The 18,896-nt window shown below is 37.6% G+C and overlaps 1 protein-coding gene across 9 annotated transcripts in view; it reads right to left on the minus strand.

Moving 5' to 3' along the window:
• Positions 1-18,896, minus strand: part of LOC105938970 (transcription factor 4) — a 302,561-nt gene that overhangs the window by 10,981 nt on the left and 272,684 nt on the right. The gene's annotated exons all lie outside the window — the stretch shown is intronic.

The raw sequence follows: 18,896 nt of genomic DNA on the forward strand, positions 1-18,896 counted from the left end.
GACACGTTACAGAACTGCTGGGGTTCCGTCAGCAGGGGGCGCTGTGGGGGAAACCGGTTAGAGCCGAACACAGAATATCAGACGGTTAACACACTGCAAAAATAGACCTAAAAATAAGTAATTTTTTCTTGAAATGAAAGTATTTTTTCCTTGATTTGAGTAGGTAAATAGGACTATTTGCCAATGGAATAAGATTTTTGTACTTAAAATAGGAACAACTCATCTCAATCATCTTATTTCAAGTGCAGTTTATCTAATTATCTTATTTTAGGGGTAAAAATACTCATTCCATTGGCAAATAGTCTTATTTACATGCTCAAATCAAGGGCAAATACATTCATTTCAAGAAAATTTTACTTATTTTTAGTTCTCTTTTTGCAGTGCAAGAAAACAACAACTGCACCGTTTTCATCTGAACTGGATCTACGCTTCATCCCTGTGGAGTAAACTGGAGAACATCTGGATGGTTGTGGATATATTCTGCCTTTAGCTGGACCTCGGATTTAGTTAGTTAATAATTATCTTCTCTACTCACCTGGATTAAATTGGATTTATTTGGAGTATAAAATCTATTAGGAATGAATAGAAGAGGATGTTCTGTGAATTGGTCCTAATCTGGTTTTAATGGAATGAGTTGTATTCACAGCCGCCCTGAACACGGATTCAATCACGTTGAATCGTTCGGATTAGATTGGATTTATCTGCATGTCATAGAAATGAATCAGAACCAAAAAAAACAAACTAGATTCAAACTGAATTTAACGTCAACTTGACTCGACCTGCATGTCCTCTGAGTTTAATTTTAGTAATTTGCTGGATTAAAACTGAGCTGTAAAGGGATCTGAGATGAACAGGATGTAGTTGGACTGAAGGCTGCAATTACTGCGAATAAATCGGATTAAATGCCTCAATAATTAAATAAAATCGGACTGAACTGGGATGTATTGGATAGAATTAAAACTCTATGGTTATAACTTTTTTTTCTTAAATTCGATGGCATGTGGCTGGAATATTTGAAATGATTTATACTGAAACTGGTTTAAATTAATTTAATTATCTTTGGACTAAATTTTATGAAAATAAAGATTTAAGCCTTAAATCAGATTTTATAAATTATCAGATGTGTTTTTTTAATGAGTTGATAATATTCTGATTAATCTATGTATTCTAATTTTATGAATTTGAACCATTTGCACAAAATGATCTGGCCTGTATTTATTTTGCAATAATCTGGATTATTTTAGGATTCATTTACACTGGAGACACTCTAGTAATCTGGATTAAATTGAGCTGTATTTATTTCAGATGCCCTGGATGTAATTACAATAATAATTATCTCAAATTTGACTCCATTTGTGTCAAATTAATTGGATTTATTTAGACTATAAAATAGGCCCGATTATAATCCATTCTTGAAATCACTGTCTATTTATTTAAAGTTAATAGCATTTGTAACATTATGTTGCATCGGATGGATTAGATTGTATCCAAATAATCTTACATAAATAATGTGAATTTGCCTAAATAACATTTTATTTTACAATGTTAGATATATTTATATATTTTTTTGCATTAAATTGTCTCAATTGTATTCACCTATATTGAACCGGACTGAAACTGGAATGTATTAAATTCAGATTCATTTTGACTTTATTTGGAGAAAAGAAACAATCTGCATTAAACTGCATTGTATTGTTTTATAAGCAGTTGAATTGGCTTCCAGTTTTAAATTAATCACAGCGGTTTAACACCACATAACAAAACCAGTATAAATCAAAATTAAATATGTTGTAGTAAAAAAGACCTAAAGATAGAACCAAGAACCATCTGTGTATGTTTATGGTTAAATTAAGTTTTACTTTATTCAGGGTAAATTCAAGCTGAAAGCATTTATATTTATGTTAATATTTGGTGTTTTTGTCTTTATTCTGAAAAATGTGGTATTATTTAATGATTTTAAAATAAAGCAAAACTCTGAAAATATGCATTTAGGGAGTAGTTGCCTCAAATTTTTTCACATCAGTAGTTTGATATTATTCTGAATTATTCTTATTCATAAACTGCAATTTTCCTCCAATATTCCAGGTGATAATATTTAACCTCCGTGTCCTAAAACAATGACATTTTATTCTGCGTTTAGTCCTTTATTTTAAGTTTATTCTGCCTCTTTTTCACTCCACCTCTGCAGACATTGCAGTCCTTCATTTGGCCAGCAGGGGGCATCCTCTTTCCTTCTAATAAAACAGGTTCCTGACCTCTATTCTCCATCCTCCTCCATTCTCCGTCTCTTTTAGCAGTTTTTGCGTCCATCAGCGTCGGTTTTAGTCCAGACTCAAGTTTAGACGTCAGAAATTAAAATTTATTTTTCGTCCTGGAAATGCGGGGCATCTTTTTTGTTTTTCACGTGTTCTCAGTGTGTGTGTGTGGTTTGCTGAATCCTGTCCATCTGTCAACTACACACACACTCCACAGCACAACTGACAATTATCTTAATGCCCATATGTTTAATTGTGGGATTTCTAATTCCCAGAGCTCGGAGCAGCTTCCAGCAGGGACTCGTTGTTTTGGCACGGGGGAAGGACGCCGTCTCTTCCTGTGTTCGTGTGATTGGGACGCCAGCGCTTCCAGGCGGCCCGCCGTTCAAAATGGTCGCCCGCTCGCCCCTCGTCTCCCTGAGTTTTGATTTAATCTGGACGCATCGGTCGACAGATCTGAACCGTGACGGGTGGATGCAGAAGGAGGCGTCCAGAGGAAAGTCTGAATCTGTTAGTAATCATAACATCAGGGCAGCTTTATTCTGCTACAGTTATTAAATGTTCCAGATCAGCCGACAAACCTGCAGTTTTCATTTGTCGAGGGAACACACTGCAAAAACGGAACTAAAATGATGTCAAATATTCTTGAAATTAGTGTATTTGTCTTTGATTTGAGCAGGTAAATAAGATTATCTGCCAATGGAGTGAGTATTTTGACCCCTAAAATAAGATAATTAGATATACTGCACTTGAAATAAGATGATAGAGGTGAGTTGTTCCTATTTTAAGCGCAAAAATCTCATTCCATTGGCAAACCATCTTATTTACGTGCTTAAATCAAGGACAAATACACTAATTTCAAGAAAATTTGACTTAGTTTTAGTTTTGTTTTTGCAGTGCAAAGGTGTCCAAACCAACCTGGTCCAACGTGAAGCTGATAACCTACACTGCAATAACAGAAATAAAAATAAGTAAAATTTTCTTGAAATTAGTGGATTTGTCCTTAATTTGAGCGGGTAAATATGATTATCTGCCAATGGAATGAGATATTTTGACACCTGAAATAAGATGATGGAGATGAGTTGCTCCAATTATTAGTGCTAAAATCTCGTTCCATTGGCAAACCATCTTATTTACATGCTCAAATCAAGGACAAATACATTCATTTTAAGAACACTTTAGTTATTTTAGGTTCCGTTTTTGCAGTGTGACATTTGCTCCAAAGTGATCTACAGAACCTTGGTCCAAATAAAGTAAGTTAAACTGCTTTTTTTAGATTTAATTGGACTGAACTGGACCGCATATTTCAATTTAATCTGAGCTGGTAATTCGTTGATGAGGCGGTTTGAGACTTCTGTGCTGAAAAATGTCTGAGATAAAGTAACCAAAAATTAAACGGTACTGAATCTGACAGTTTAGGACTGAACTGGGGAAAACTGAAATAAACTGGACTAAACCGAACTGTTCACTCAGACTCACTTTGAACGTCCTGAGGTGTTTTTAGTTTGGTATTAACTGGTATTACATTAATAAATACCAATAAAATGCATCGTTTTGATTCAGTTATAACCGGTTCAGCAACCTTTTAATGTAAATTTGATTTGGTTAAATTGAATAAACCGCCGGCCACAGAAAAATTAACGTATTTAAAATCTATTGAATACAATTGAGCTTTATTTAAAAACTATATTTGGGTATAAATCTGTATGAGGAAGCAGAATTGCCTCCATCTCAGCTGAGAATCCATTCCCAGTTGAATTTACTTGAACTGAATCGGATTAAAACTGCATTTCTTTCAGTAAAACTGAATTATTTTAATATATAAACCCATTCAACCCGATTCAGTTAATCCAGATTATAATTCAGGCCCGTTTTGGGACCTGTGGAGCTGCAGATAAGCAGCAAGCAGTCAGTATACTGCAAAAACAGAACTTTCTGTGCTGAAAAATGTCTGAGATAAAGTAACCAAAAATTAAACGGTACTGAATCTGACAGTTTAGGACTGAACTGGAGCAAACTAAAATGAACTGGACTAAACCGAACTGTTCACTCAGACTCACTTTGAACGTCCTGAGGTGTTTTTAGTTTGGTATTAACTGGTATTATGTCAATAAATACCAATAAAATGCATCGTTTTGATTCAGTTATAACCGGTTCAGCAACCTTTTAATGTAAATTTGATTTGGTTAAATTGAATAAACCGATTTCATTTTCAACCCCACAGAAAAATGAACGTATTTAAAATCTATTGAATTCAATTGAGCTTTATTTAAAAACTATATTTGGGTATAAATCGGTATGAGGAAGCAGAATTGCCTCCATCTCCGCTGAAAACCCATTCCCGGTTGAATTCACTTGAACTGAATCGGATTAAAACTGCATTTCTTTCAGTAAAACTGAATTATTTTTTATATATAAATCCATTCAACCCGGTTTAGTTAATCCAGATTATAATTCAGGCCCGTTTTGGGAGCTGTGGAGCTGCAGATAAGCAGCAAGCAGTCAGTAAACTGCAAAAACAGAACTTTCTGTGCTGAAAAATGTCTGAGATAAAGTAACCAAAAATTAAACGGTACTGAATCTGACAGTTTGGTATTAACTGATATTATGTTAATAAATACCAATAAAATGCATCATTTTGCTTCAGTTATAACCGGTTCAGCAACCTTTTAATGTAAATTTGATTTGGTTAAATTGAATAAACCGCCGGCCACAAAAAAATGAACGTATTTAAAATCTATTGAACTCAATTGAGCTTTATTTAAAAACTATATTTGGGTATAAATGGGAATGAGGAAGCAGAATTGCCTCCATCTCCGCTGAAAACCCATTCCCAGTTGAATTCACTTGAACTGAATCGGATTAAAACTGCATTTCTTTCAGTAAAACTGAATTATTTTTTATATATAAACCCATTCAACCCGGTTTAGTTAATCCAGATTATAATTCAGGCCCGTTTTGGGACTTGTGGAGCTGCAGATAAGCAGCAAACGGTCAGTAAACTGACTGAGAGTGAAGTCCCGGTGTGCCGGTCCATCCAGCTGGCCCACAGCGAGTACCCCCCCCCCCCCCACCGCGTGCCAAACTCCCCTCTGGCTTCATGCAAATATCACAAAATGTCGCCGGCCGACCTCCGTCTTCTCCACTCGTCCGCACCTCGGTTGGCTCCTTCCTTTTTTGTTATTTGCGGCTCGGTCTCCGTCTTCTCGGTCCGTCCTCTGCCTTTCATCGCCGCCTGGATTCCCAAATGCAAAATGGCAGCAGGGAGGCAGGCAGACAGGGTGGCGTACATTTTTAATGGAGGGTTTTTATATTTTAACAAGCCGTCCTTCGCAGCGAGGGGGAAGACGGAGGAGGAAAATATGAATAAATTACAGATAAACTTGAGCTGGTTTAGTCGGAGGAAAAGCCACGCCCGGTTCTCCACCTGACAGGACAGAACAGACGAACCTGATCGGGACGCCCACAACTAAATGGAAAAACGAGCTGCTTTAGATTGTCTCCGCCTCAAACTGCTGGGGAAAATTGAGAAAACGATTATTAAAATGAAACTGGTGATTAAAAACACTCAAACCCCCGTGATGCAAAAAGAAGAGACCAGATGGTGGTGTGTTCAATGACCCCGAGAAATCAGAAAACTCTGTTGTTCTGAGATCCAGCGTGTCACGGCTGCTCTCCAGAACCTCCCAGGTTCTCTGAACGCATCACAAAAGCACATATTTTACTACTTATGATAGATCTAGATATTCTAGATCTCTACAGGGAGAGTTTCTGCACCATCACTAACTTTTTTCTCTTCATAGAAGGTACACCTGGTCTGGCGTTCTGTTAGCTGTGACATCATCAGGGGAGGCAGATCATCCTCTATTACCATCTAACATAGAAAGTACTCCTGGGTCAATGTGATCTTCTGTGCTTTCTGTGTCTCTGCTCTGTCTTCTCTAAGCCCCAGTGGGTGGAGGCAGATGAGCGTTCAGTTTGCAAAATAAAACATTGTCCAGACTATGGACTATCTAACAGATTCCCTCCGTTAGATCCATCTGTCTTGACGCCAAGACGCTAAAATTAAACCTATCTAATTTAATCTGGTAATCCAATTTATTAATTTACACATCTGCATCCACAACCAGCTAAATAACATGAAACATAACTGGGAGGATGAATGGGGTAAATTAGCAACTCCAACCAGGAGGTTTTATCCAGCACATTTCAGTGTAACGGCCCAAAACGCTGCCGTTAACAGCATGTAGCGTAACAGTGCTACGTGCTACGCTAACAGCATGTAGCGTAACAGTGCTACGTGCTACGCTAACAGCATGTAGCGTAACAGTGCTACGTGCTACGCTAACAGCATGAAGCGTAACAGTGCTATGTGCTACGCTAACAGCATGTAGCGTAACAGTGCTATGTGCTACGCTAACAGCATGTAGCGTAACAGTGCTATGTGCTACGCTAACAGCATGTAGCGTAACAGTGCTATGTTCTACCCTAACAGCATGTAGCGTAACAGTGCTACGTGCTAAGCTAACAGTACGACACGGATGTTTCAGAGCAACATAAAGCTCACGTACATCAACGAAGTTGTAACCCTTCCGGACAACAGAGCTGTAAGCTAGTGCTAGCTGCTATTAGCTTCACGGACAGCCCAATAACAGGTTCTGTCGCGGTCTGGTTCATTAGAGCTGCATCACGCAACGCTCCACTGCGTGAATGCAGACTGAAACAGTGAAAAACATCCAAACATGTTCAGTCTTGGTTGTTTATAAGTTAATCTTTCAATTAATTTTTAAGTGGTGCAGGAGCAGAATAGTTTCCACAGACTTAGATCGCCCTCTTGTGGCGATGGACGGTAATGTTTACTACTTGGTTCATGCTGGTCAGTATGAATTACTATTTAAAGTTCATATACAAGTCGACCCTGAGTAAAAGTTGCAGGCTAAAAAAAAGTATATATATATAGTCCGAAAAATACGGTAGGTTCAATTTGAATATTGTTTTGAACAACTGTTTAAAAACAAATATAAAATGGTTTATAGTGCCCTGAATATGCCCTCTCTTTAACTGGCTTACAATGAAAGCTCGGCTGATGTTTGGCCAGAGTCCTGGGTCTCTGAAGGCGGCTCAATAATTGTTGATAAATAAATGTAATTTGATAATTATGTGTCTCCTTACATCCCGTTTTAGTATTTTTTTTTAATAGATATCTTAATAGATATTTTTAACCGCTTTGCTTGTGAAGCGCGGGATTTTATCTGTTAAATAGAATTTAAGTATAGGTGATTCTGTTGAACATGAGATTATTTTCCCCAACTTAATTAATTTCCTCCAATTAAATGTCAGACTTTTCTGAATATCTTCCACTTGAGATTCTGCTGATGCGATGAAGTTCACCTGGAAGGCCGATAAACGAGGAAACCACATTTAGATGCAGAGGCAAGATGTTGAAAACTTTAGGAAACGCTCCTCAGCCTTTTTCTCGTCTTCATCCCTCCCTCCTATTTCTGTTTCCCATTGAGGAGAAATTCCTATAAATCCAGTTGTGATAATAAAGATTGGGAGAAGAAGAGGAGGAGGTGCTGAGTAGCTGTCATGTGCGATACTGCTGATCGGCGGGACGTGCTGCGTCTAAACGAGCGCTGCGAGGAGAGAGAGGACAGCAGAGGAAGATGAAGGAGAGGAAAACGGGAAGGAATCTGCGGGTGGGGAGATGACACGCGCACCCTCAGACAGATTCATCACGCAGCTATAAACAGTAACGGACAAGTCTGCTCCTGAAACTGCTGCGACGTCGCTGACAGGAGAAATGTTTCGCCAACTCCGTAAATTGTAATATTTCATCTCATATTAGCCGGATATCTGCAATTTCCTATTGTCGTTTCCAATCATCTTAGATGACAAAAACAAACAAACAAAAAAAAACAGCGTATTTGGGAAAACGGAAATGCAGAGCGGGATGAGCGGAGGTGATGAAAGTGGAAGTTTAATTTGAGATAAACAATGGTTGCATACATTTTTTAACTCTCTGGAGCGCCGTGTGCCGGCGGTAGTCTGCTAAAAACGAACGTCTTCTGCTACGTTTGCAGCTTTTATCCGCAGGAGAAAAAAAAGACGCCCACTGTTGCTTGGTGCGTTGGTCATTTTACCTGAAACCGCTGCAACGGTGCAGCTTTTTCTTGGTTTTCTCTGTCAGTGAAGTCGTTAATTTTCAACGACATGTTGAGAAGATTAATCGTGAAGAAGAAAATTGTAAAAATATAAAAACGTTTAACCATCAGCAGCAAGTCTTTGTGTGTTTTCTTAGGTTTTAAAAAAGTCCTACGTGGCCTTCATGGCGTCCTTCACCGTACATGTGGGACTGTGACTCAAATCTTTTCCACACTGACATTTTTGTCCAGTTTAATTTAATTCACTCTGGCAAAATATCCTCAGAATTTCAGGTCTACACATAGAAACTATTAATCCAATACAGTTTTGTTATCGCCCATTAAGACAACATTTTCAACCTTTCAAACATTCAAAAGGTTTAAATAAACTTCCAAACCAACCAAATAAATTCACGCCTTTGTTAAATCATGAGTTAACTGTGATTAACCAAATTTTTTTGTGGTTTAATTTGATTCAGACTTTAACTGGACCCATCTGACAACACGAAGTAGGCTGAGTTATCCATTGTTCACACATGTAGAGAACAGAGAGAGGCCGACCCACCAGAACTAATCCAGGACCGCATCAACGTCTCATCCAGAAGAACCCAGATCAACATCTAAAGCTCTGCACTGCCTAAGATGTCATGAGAAAATGTGCAAAAATAGCCTGTTGATGTAAAATGTTCACATTTTGGACAAAGAAGACAGATGGTTTGAAAGGGGTGTGAAGGAAGCCATCTACGTCAAGAGAGAAAAAACAACCTTAAACAGAGGAGGAGGCCTTAGGTTCCAACTCTCAAAAACTTACAACACAGCTACAGGATTAATTCCGGCCAACCATCACCTTAACTCTCACCCTCATTCAGGTGATCAAAACATTGTTCCTTTAAGCCAGGCCAATAACGACCCTAACGACTAGGGCTGAATGATTTTGGAAAATAATCTAATTGCGATTTTGTTTCTTAATATTGCGATTTAATGCGATTTTTTTTGTTTTTATTTTTTTCCCCCAGTTTAATTTATCATGTGTTTTAAAATATATACAAACAACAAATCAGTTTGTTTCCTCGCCATGTGGATTAGTTGCTAAAAGACCCACAGCATCTAAACTCAGAGCAGAAATGATTGCGTTCTGCCTACGATATATTTCAACCAAAATTGCAATTTTGACTTTCTCTGCGTTAGACACAAGCAACAAAAATGGCCTCTAAATAAAGATGTTTGTAAACAAGGACTATTCAAAACAAGAACTTTCAATGTTTCTATTGATCAGAATATTATTCAAGAGAACAGCTTTTAATTTAATTGGACATCAATCCCTGTCTAACATAAAGTGCAAAGTCCAACCAACAAGCAAGTCTATGTATTAAACTGATTGACCTGTACTTAATGCTATGTATGATTATATAAACTCTAAAACAAGTAATAAAATTAGATTATCTCACTGCTGCAACTGTCTTCCCTTCCATGTGGAGGCAAACCCACTTTAAACATTTTACCAACACCTAAAGGACGTGTCTAATTCCCTGATTGTTACATAGCCAAAAATTGCAGACCTCTGCGATTTGGAAATTGCGTTTTTTGAAATGACGATTATATTGAAAATGCGAATAATTGTTCAGCCCTACTTACGACTCCTCGTTACAGAGGAGTGGACCAGTTTTGGTCCATTCTGCTGGCTTAATGTCTTTAACGACCGCCCTTTACTAAGGGGTGGACCTGTTTCGGTTGAATCTGCATGTTATCTAAGCCATTACAAGGCCTTTGTTTGGCAGTAGTATAAAGCTTGGTACTCCACATTACTCCAGACATTTTGAATTGAGAAAGCTTCCTGGAGAGGAAGTGAAACGTCTTCAAACTACGGAAAACAAGTCCAGTTGCTTTGTTTTTTACTTTTTTTTGGAATGACCATGACCTGGATGACTGAGAATCTTCACCAAAAATATCCTCAATGGGAGAAATCCAAGACCAGAACCCAAAATAACTCAAAGGCCTGTCTCACATTTATTAAAAAACATCTTAGTGACCTCCGAGTGTAATGGGAAAATGTTCTGTGGACTGAAGTGACAGAGGTTTACCTTTCTGGAAGGTGTGTCTGTTACATCTGCAGTGAAACTAACGGTGGTGGTAGCGTGATGTTCTGGGACTCGTCAGTTTGTGACCTTTTCCTTAAAAGTAACAAAATGAAGACTTTGGAGTGTCCTAGTCAAAGTCTAGGCTTAAATCTGTCTGAGATGTTGATGACCGACCTTAAACTGGCCGTTTATGTTGGAAAACCTTCTAGAGTGGCCGAATTTAAACAGCTGTGGCTGCCAAAGGGTTAAGTTTAGGGGGCAATTGCTTTTTCACACATGGGCCTCGTTGGCTGGAGAGCTGCTTTTTCCCTTTGGAAATGAAATCATTATGTGAAAATGCTTTTCTTATTAAGCTATTTTTGCATGATGTTAAAATTAGTTTGATGTGTAACAAAATTCGCTCCAAGAGCAAGAAAACCTGCCCGGTTTTTCATGCAAACTTCGAGCAGCGATACACGTTTGAGATTGAAAATATAAATAAACCAGAGTGCAGTCTGCACATTCCTAAAACGCGGCCGTAAAGCGCACAGTCTCTCCTCTGTGCGAAGCGAAAACTTTGACAGAAAGCACCTGTTATAACACACGGCGCAAACTGCTGAGGCTGGACCGCCACAGAAGGGGAAAAAAGTGCTGCAACATTTTCCAGTGGCGTGACACGCATGCATGCATGCATGTGTTCCTCCAACGAGCCGAAAACGAACAGAGAGAGACGTGTGGCAGGCTCTGCAACGTGTCATTAAAAGTTAGAAATTTAAAAAAGTTTAAAAAAGGAGTGAGGAGGAAGAAAAATGAGTAAAATGGAAAAATGTGAGTCAGTTTGCTTTCATTTGTGAGTGAGGTTCAAATAGCTGGGCGGACACTTTGTAACAAAAAAAAAATGGGTTTCAGTCTAAAGAAAATGTTGAACTATTTCCAAACAAAACAACTTTTTAAATTATATTTATTCAGAGACAGAGACGTGAATTTAAAAAAGAGCTGAGAGGAATACATAAATATCTGGTCTTTAAGGGATAACTGGAAATATTTTCCAACTGTATTTTATCCCACATATTTAAATATTTCTCCATAATTGTTGAGTGAATATATGATAAATATTTTCAATAATCAGCGATAGATTTGTTAAAACATTTATCTCATCTCCATGAAGAAGTATTGACAATATAGCAAAAATAAAAAGAGTCTCATTAAATAATAAGCTTAATCCTGCAGAGGAGCCATTCTTTTGATTTAGGAGGCTCAGAAAGGGATGCATCTAAAAGTCGCAGGATAGAAACTCTTGAAGACTTTGGCTTTCTTGTTCTACAGCAACGTTAAACTCAGCCTGGGACTCCATCCTCCTGCAGCAACCCCCCCCCCCCCCATAAAAAGTACATAGACTTAACGCTGGTTCACCATTGAATTGTGAAGCCTATCTATTAATACATTTATGAATGGTCGGATAACAATTAGGAGGCTAAAAGCAGTCATATCAATATGATTAAGTGCTAGACATTAAGTAAGTAAAAAGGCAGTCAAAGTCTGCAAATAAAAAAAAAAAAAGACTTTTATGTCCTCATCTTGTCATGTAACACAGATTTTTTTGGACATGCGCCGCAGATCACTTACACAATTGTGTCTCATATATTGCAGCAATTACCCCATGACAACATTATGTAACGTAATGCTCTGATATCTAGAGGTTTCACTCACCTCAGCATCCTGCATGCTTGAAACTGGAAGTGAAACGGACCAATTTCTTGATAAATTTGGCTAAAAATTATCTGACCACTTGGAGGTACTAGCAGTACTAAAATATCATCCCCAGATGGTCACCTGATCCCTAAATGTAAAAAGAAAAGACGCTGACATCAATGCAAAAGTCACAAAATTGGTCTATGTCTAAGCTGAACACTGTGAATTACACACCCTCGACACCAATACCATATGCACAACTGAAACAAATACAAATACTTCTAAGATACGACAAAGATTTATTCTCCATGAAATTCCATTTACTTCAACCAGTTTAGATGCATAACATAATGTATGTCTCCTATTATGCCAACGTACATGGAAGGAAGGAAAACTGTTTAAAAAGCAGCTTTGGGAAGCTTGAAGGACTAATGTTAAATAAAAGATCACGAGAACACATGGCAGCTTAGAAAGAACATATAAAGTTTTTTTTGCCCTAAAACTGAAATCCCAGCTATACAAATTTTAACTACATTGAACAATAAATCTTCAATCTTCAATTTTTGCTAATTGAGACAAATTTGTTGCATTTTCAAACTGAAGTTATCAGACATTTAATTTATTTATTAGTTAATTTCAAATGTTTCTTCTAATTTTTCACTTTCTGTATTTGCACACACATATCTGATTTATTTATGAGACAGAAAACCAATGCATAATGTTGCATTAAGCAATTATGAAGGTTGTTTAGGTTTATTTATCTAATTATCTTCATAAACAAGAGGCTGCACACTGATGTGTAATGATCATAACCTTTTTTTCCCCCTTATAAATATTCATAATTCGCCACACACTTCTAACACAGGGACTAAAGGTGAACTTAATTAAAATCACAATATTACCATATTTTAGCACCCTTTATTAGCATACATTGTACTTTGAATAGGGACAAACATGCTTTCAAATTAATGAGAACCAAACAAATTTTGGTTAAAATCTAATTAAAATATGACAAAAACATAAAAGGACGAAACCTACCACCTCACAGGCTGCTGTTGAACACATTTATCCTTTTATCATTTGATGTTCAGATAGCACTCTTGCTGTCTTGTATGTTGTGCCTGACAATAGTCTCCTAACACAGAAAACATTAATCTGCTGAAACCAAAGCTCCCACCATTCAAAGAGCTTTCCATAAGATTTTACACAGCAGGGATTAGTTAAAACAACTGTCTATGATAGCTCTGCATACTGCTTGCTTGGAACAACTACTAACACTGAAGTAAAAGCAACTTTCATCAGCTTATAGGAATGCATATACTAAAAGCACAGTATTACAAAGCATTAGGGGGTTTTACAGCAAAGTGATGCAGATTATGAGTCATCTCACTTACTGTAAAACTGCTTAATGGAAAGAGAGAGCAGTGGGGGGGGGGGAGGCTCATTCGCTTAACCTTTCCCATCTTTTTCAGAGTCACCCTTCAAACTCATCTGCTATGCAGTAAAACAAACGGCATGACTTTAGAGCAGCAGGGAGAAACAGGACTTTCCAAGCGGCCATTTTGACTTAGTTAAAAGAAGCCGCAGTGGCCACAACGAACAGAGAAATGGGCAAGGTCTTTAAAGTCTTTGAAAATAATTGTGTGTAGGACAATTAGCTTGTTTCACTTTACAGATTTTACTATAAATAAAGCACAGAAATAAAAATCAGCCATTCAGCTTTAGTGAAAATTCGTCTATGGGCTCTTTTGGTGCAGTTTTAGCACATTCTTTGTTCTAACTATCCCATAAATAGAAAAAAATACTGTAGGCTCAGTCTTCCCAATTTGCTCTGATGATGACCAGTTTCTTCTTTTCATAGTTAGCAGGAAAATAAAAAGTTAATCTAAGAGCAACTCCTTTCCTGTTTCCAAAAAGTAAGATGCTTTCAGAGATGTAACTTTCCCCCCAGTAATCACAAGTGTTTCAGCAAAGCTAATGTACTTGTAAGCTAACTTAGCATTTTCTTTGCTATGAACGGCAAACAGCTTCTCTTCAGTTTTAAAAATGACAAGTTTGTTTAGTATACTTAGCATTTTGTAAAGATCAGTTAAAATAACTATGCTACCAAAAACAACAACCCGTTCTCATATTTTTTCCTTCTTTTTGTCAATAACTGTTTTTTTTAGCATAGTTAGCATGCTATAAAGCTAAGTTAGCTTAGAACAGCTATTGTTAACAGTGATCATTACTCACTGTGCCATTGTTCTTTTCCAATGAAGATTTTTTTCTTTTTGTTAGAATGCTCTAAAGCTAAATTAGCATGCTAACAGCAATTAATACATTTTCCCCCTCAATCATGAAATGTTTATTTCGGATGGTTAGCATGCTATAAAGCTAAGTTAGCAAAAATATTTATCCTAACAAATACTACGACAACTCTTTAGGATGTTCTTAAAAAGAAATCACATTAATCTGGGGTATATGTTCCCAATGAACCCGAAGCAGGAAGACATTAACACTTTAGTAAAGTATTTTGTATTTTAGTAAAGACATGTATTGCATGTCTTCCTAATATTGTTTAGCCCAAATACAGTAAAGTAACATTAGTTTGGTAATATATCTTTGCTACAGACACCAACAGATGCTCTCTCTGAACTGTTTTCTTCTTTTCCATCAGTGGTATTTGTTTTAGAATAGTTAACATGCTGTAACGCTAAGTTAGCATAGTAAATTTTGCTGTAAATAGTAAGCGTCTTAGAGCTAATTGCAAAACTTAAGCAAAACTCAAACGGTTAGCACGCTAGCATTCCAACAGTAAAAGATTATATTAATAATGCTAACAGGGCTAATATTTATTAGGCCTATTTAATAAAAAAAATAGAAGACGGTGATCTCTGTGTAAAACTGCTACAAAGTATACTTTATTTTGTCTGTTTTAAGGGTTAATTAGTCAGAAGCCTGCTTTAATTTTTTTATTTTGGGTGTTGGGTTTTCATTAGCAGACATAACAGGATCTGCTTTAATACACCAGAGAGCGAAGCAGAAAACCCACTAAGATTGAGGAAAGTTGTGCATTTTCTTCCACTTCAGATCATATTTTCTGACATGTTAGGTCAGAATATCCCCTGAGCTTTTAAGGTAGAGGGTTCATGTCCAGACAAGCCCAAAAAAGCCTTGAACCTAGATGCCTAAGCGAGCATGCTGATTGTTAGCACATATGCATTTACTTCTGTGTTTATGATGCACTCATAGCTGTGAACTGTATATGTCTCAGTCCCACATCAGCTTACCACCTGTTTTCCCAGAGTTATGATCTCAGCCTGCAAGCGTCTCGGCCCCGACGCTGCCAAACTGCAGACAGCTGTGTGTATGTGTGCGCATGAAAACAGAGAGGCCGAACGCCAACGGAGTACATCAGCACAGGAAGATCAAAACAGGAATCACAGCAAAGATGTCACACAGTAAATACGTGGTGAAACGAGGCGAACGTGAAGGGACTGCTAAACGACGGCGCCGACAGAAATGCAGAAATAAAAGACTAAAAAAAATAAATACATGGAGTCGAGGAAAGAGTTAAAAACTCCAAGCAGGAGGAAAACCGAAAAACACGCTTGATGCAAACACAATGGCGTGAATTTCTTTTTTTTTTAAACATCCGTCTTCCTCTCAGAGTTCCTGTTTACGCTGCGGACACACTGTGAGCAAATGAACAACAAAGCCCTGTACACGCAACATACATTACCTCATGCACCGGCGCAAACCACAACAAACAACTTTAGGAGTGAGTGCTGAGCAGTCTGTAAGCATGTTTTTGGGTTTTTTTGGGTCTCTAACTGAAATAAATTAGCATTGCACCTTCAATTTAATATCAATTTAGGAAATATTGCAATTATAAAAAAAGAAATGCTGCAATATTTAGTAAGTTATCATAGCCAGGCATTACACACTGCAAAAAGGGAGCTAAAAGTAAGTGAAATTCTCTTGAAATCATTGTAATTTTCCTTGATTAGAGCAGGTAAATAAGTGTATTTGCCAATGGAATAAGATTTTTGCACTTAAAATATGAACAATTCATCTCCATTGTCTTATTTCAAGTACAGGATAACTAATTATGTTATTTTAGAGATGAATTGTTCCTATTTTAAGTGCAAAAATCTTATTCCATTGGCAAATAGTCTTATTTACCTGCTCAAATAAAGGTAAAACACACTAATTTCAAGAAATTTTTACTTATTTTTAGTTCCTTTTTTGCAGTGCAGGTCTGCTTTCTAATAAAGATATTAGGCCAGTCAGATTTTACTGACCTTTATCGCCACATCTGATACATAAAAAGTGTGAAAAAGTATTTACCCCCTTATACATTTCTTCTTTTTTTGCTTTTCTGTCTCGCTTAGATGTTTCCAGTCATTAAACACATGTTTGTTCCAGACAACGATAATCAGAGTAAAGGCAAAACGTTTCCAAATGATGCCTGAAAACAGCAGGATTGGTTTAATTCAGCCACAGTGGAACGGCTAGTTTATGGTGCGCTACAGCATCTCAGTTGTATTTAAGCCAAGACTTTGACTAGGCCAACCTAATGTGGGTTCTTTGAGCGTTTCAGATGTGGACCTGCTGGTGTGCGTTGGATCACCACCGTGTTTTGACTGTAGGTAGGATGTTCTGGTTCTGCAGAACGTCCAGAAAGGTCCTTGTTTTGTCCCGTCAGTGCCCACAGTCTTGACCATCAAGATGTTTTTCTTGTAAATCTGAGCTTGGCTATTGAGTTCTGTTGGGTCAGCAGTGGTTCTGGCCTTAAAACTCTACCATATAGACCATCTTATTGTTGCATCATGACCTGCAGAGCTTTGGATGTTGTTCTGGGACCTCCTGGATGAGCCGTTGATGAGGTTCTGGACTAATTCTTGTAGACCTGCCTGTCCTGTGAAGGGTCCCCTACTGTTCCATGGGTTGTCCATGAGTGAGTCATTATTTTTGTTTGATAAATGAATGAAATAGGTGATAAAAAATGCCAAAAACATGGTAGCAAAGACTAGGGCTGAACGATTTTGGAAAATTATCTAATTGCGATTTTTTTTTCTTAATATTGCGATTTAATGCAATTTTTTTCCCCAGTTTAATTTATCATGTCTTTTTAAACATATAAAAACAACAAATCAATTTATTTCCTCACTGTGCAGATTAGTTGCTAAAACACCCACAGCATCTAAACTCAGAGCAGAAATTATTGCGTTCTGCCTACAATATATTTCAACCAAAATTGCAATTTTGACTTTTCTCCGCATTAACCACAAGCAACAAAAATGGCGTCTAAATAAAGATGTTTGTAAACAAGGACTATTTTAAACAAGAATTTTTAATGTTTCTATTAATCAGAATATTATTCAAGAGAACAGCTTTTAGTTGATTTGGACATCAATCCTTGTTGTCCAACCAACAAACAAGTCTATGTATTAAACTGATTGACCTGTAATTAATGCTATGTATGATTATATAAACTCTAAAACAAGTAATAAAATTAGATTATCTCACTGCTGCAACTGTCTTCCCTTCCATGTGGAGGCAAACCCACTTTAAACATTTTACCAACACCTAATGGACGTGTCTGATTCACTAATTGCTACATAGCCAAAAATTGCAAAGCTCTGCGATTTGGAAATTGTGTTTTTTTTTAAATCGCGATTATATTGAAAATGCAATTAATTGTTCAGCCCTAGCAAAGACCTCAGAAAACTCTGGTAGAGGGAGCAGTGAAGGAAATCTGCGTGAATCATCATCATCACCATCCGCATCACGGATGTAATACTTTCTTCCTTATGAAGAAAACTAAAATAAAGTTTTTTTTTCAGCTTTCTATGTGATTATGCTGATATAATCCAATTTTTTATGAGTTTATTGTTTTTTTTGGTGAGAACCTGGACATCTTTTTACCTTTTCCTTGGGGGAGAACACCCTAAGAAGGGCGCACTAGTCAGAACTGCAGAAAACCAGAGAAACGGCTTCAACAAACCAGAGAAGTCCAGCTGACGACTATTCAGGCACCTCAGCGTCACCATTTCAGTGTTTTAGGGCCCTGTCGGGGCCTCAGGGACTCGTCCTGAAGCTGCTGTAGGTTCAGCAGTGCAGCAGTGAGCATGTTATTCCATCAGCTAACAACCCACACCCTGAATAAACACAAACTCGGGCCCTAATGACAGCACAAGAGGCCATTTATGCCCCAGCGTGGCTCTTAAAGAGTCCACAAGTAAACACCGTTTTTAGCACTCATCCTTCACTTCACTTTATTCTCATTTCCCACCAGCTAAGCACACATTAACGCCGGGGTTCCTTCCAGGTAAATAAAAAGTAATTGGTAAAAAATATTATCCTTAACACGAGGCGAACTCAGAGTGTTTTCTCGGGCTAAATGTTCACCTTCAAAATCCAAAGGTACCTAAAAAAATGGATTTCTGCAGCCCGTTTACGTAAAACTATAAAGAAAGAAAGAAAATGCGCATCAGACGTGTTTCCATCTACTGTTTTTTAGTGAATTAACCAGGCGATGCACAGCGTAACGTCGACGTTGGCTTTAATAAGCAGGAAATAGATGTCGATGACTAGCTTGGACCACAGAGCAGTGATGAAGTGACGCTTTAATAAATCTTAGAATTGCTCGCGTCTCTTCGTCGGTCCAAATGTACCGGTTGTTACTTCCAGACCTATTTTTGAGTGTTATGGGGATATCTGAGCAGACGTTGGCAGCAGAAACAGTCGATCAGTCATGTGAC

Source organism: Fundulus heteroclitus, chromosome 8, assembly GCF_011125445.2.
Source record: "Fundulus heteroclitus isolate FHET01 chromosome 8, MU-UCD_Fhet_4.1, whole genome shotgun sequence".
NCBI lineage: Eukaryota > Metazoa > Chordata > Actinopteri > Cyprinodontiformes > Fundulidae > Fundulus > Fundulus heteroclitus.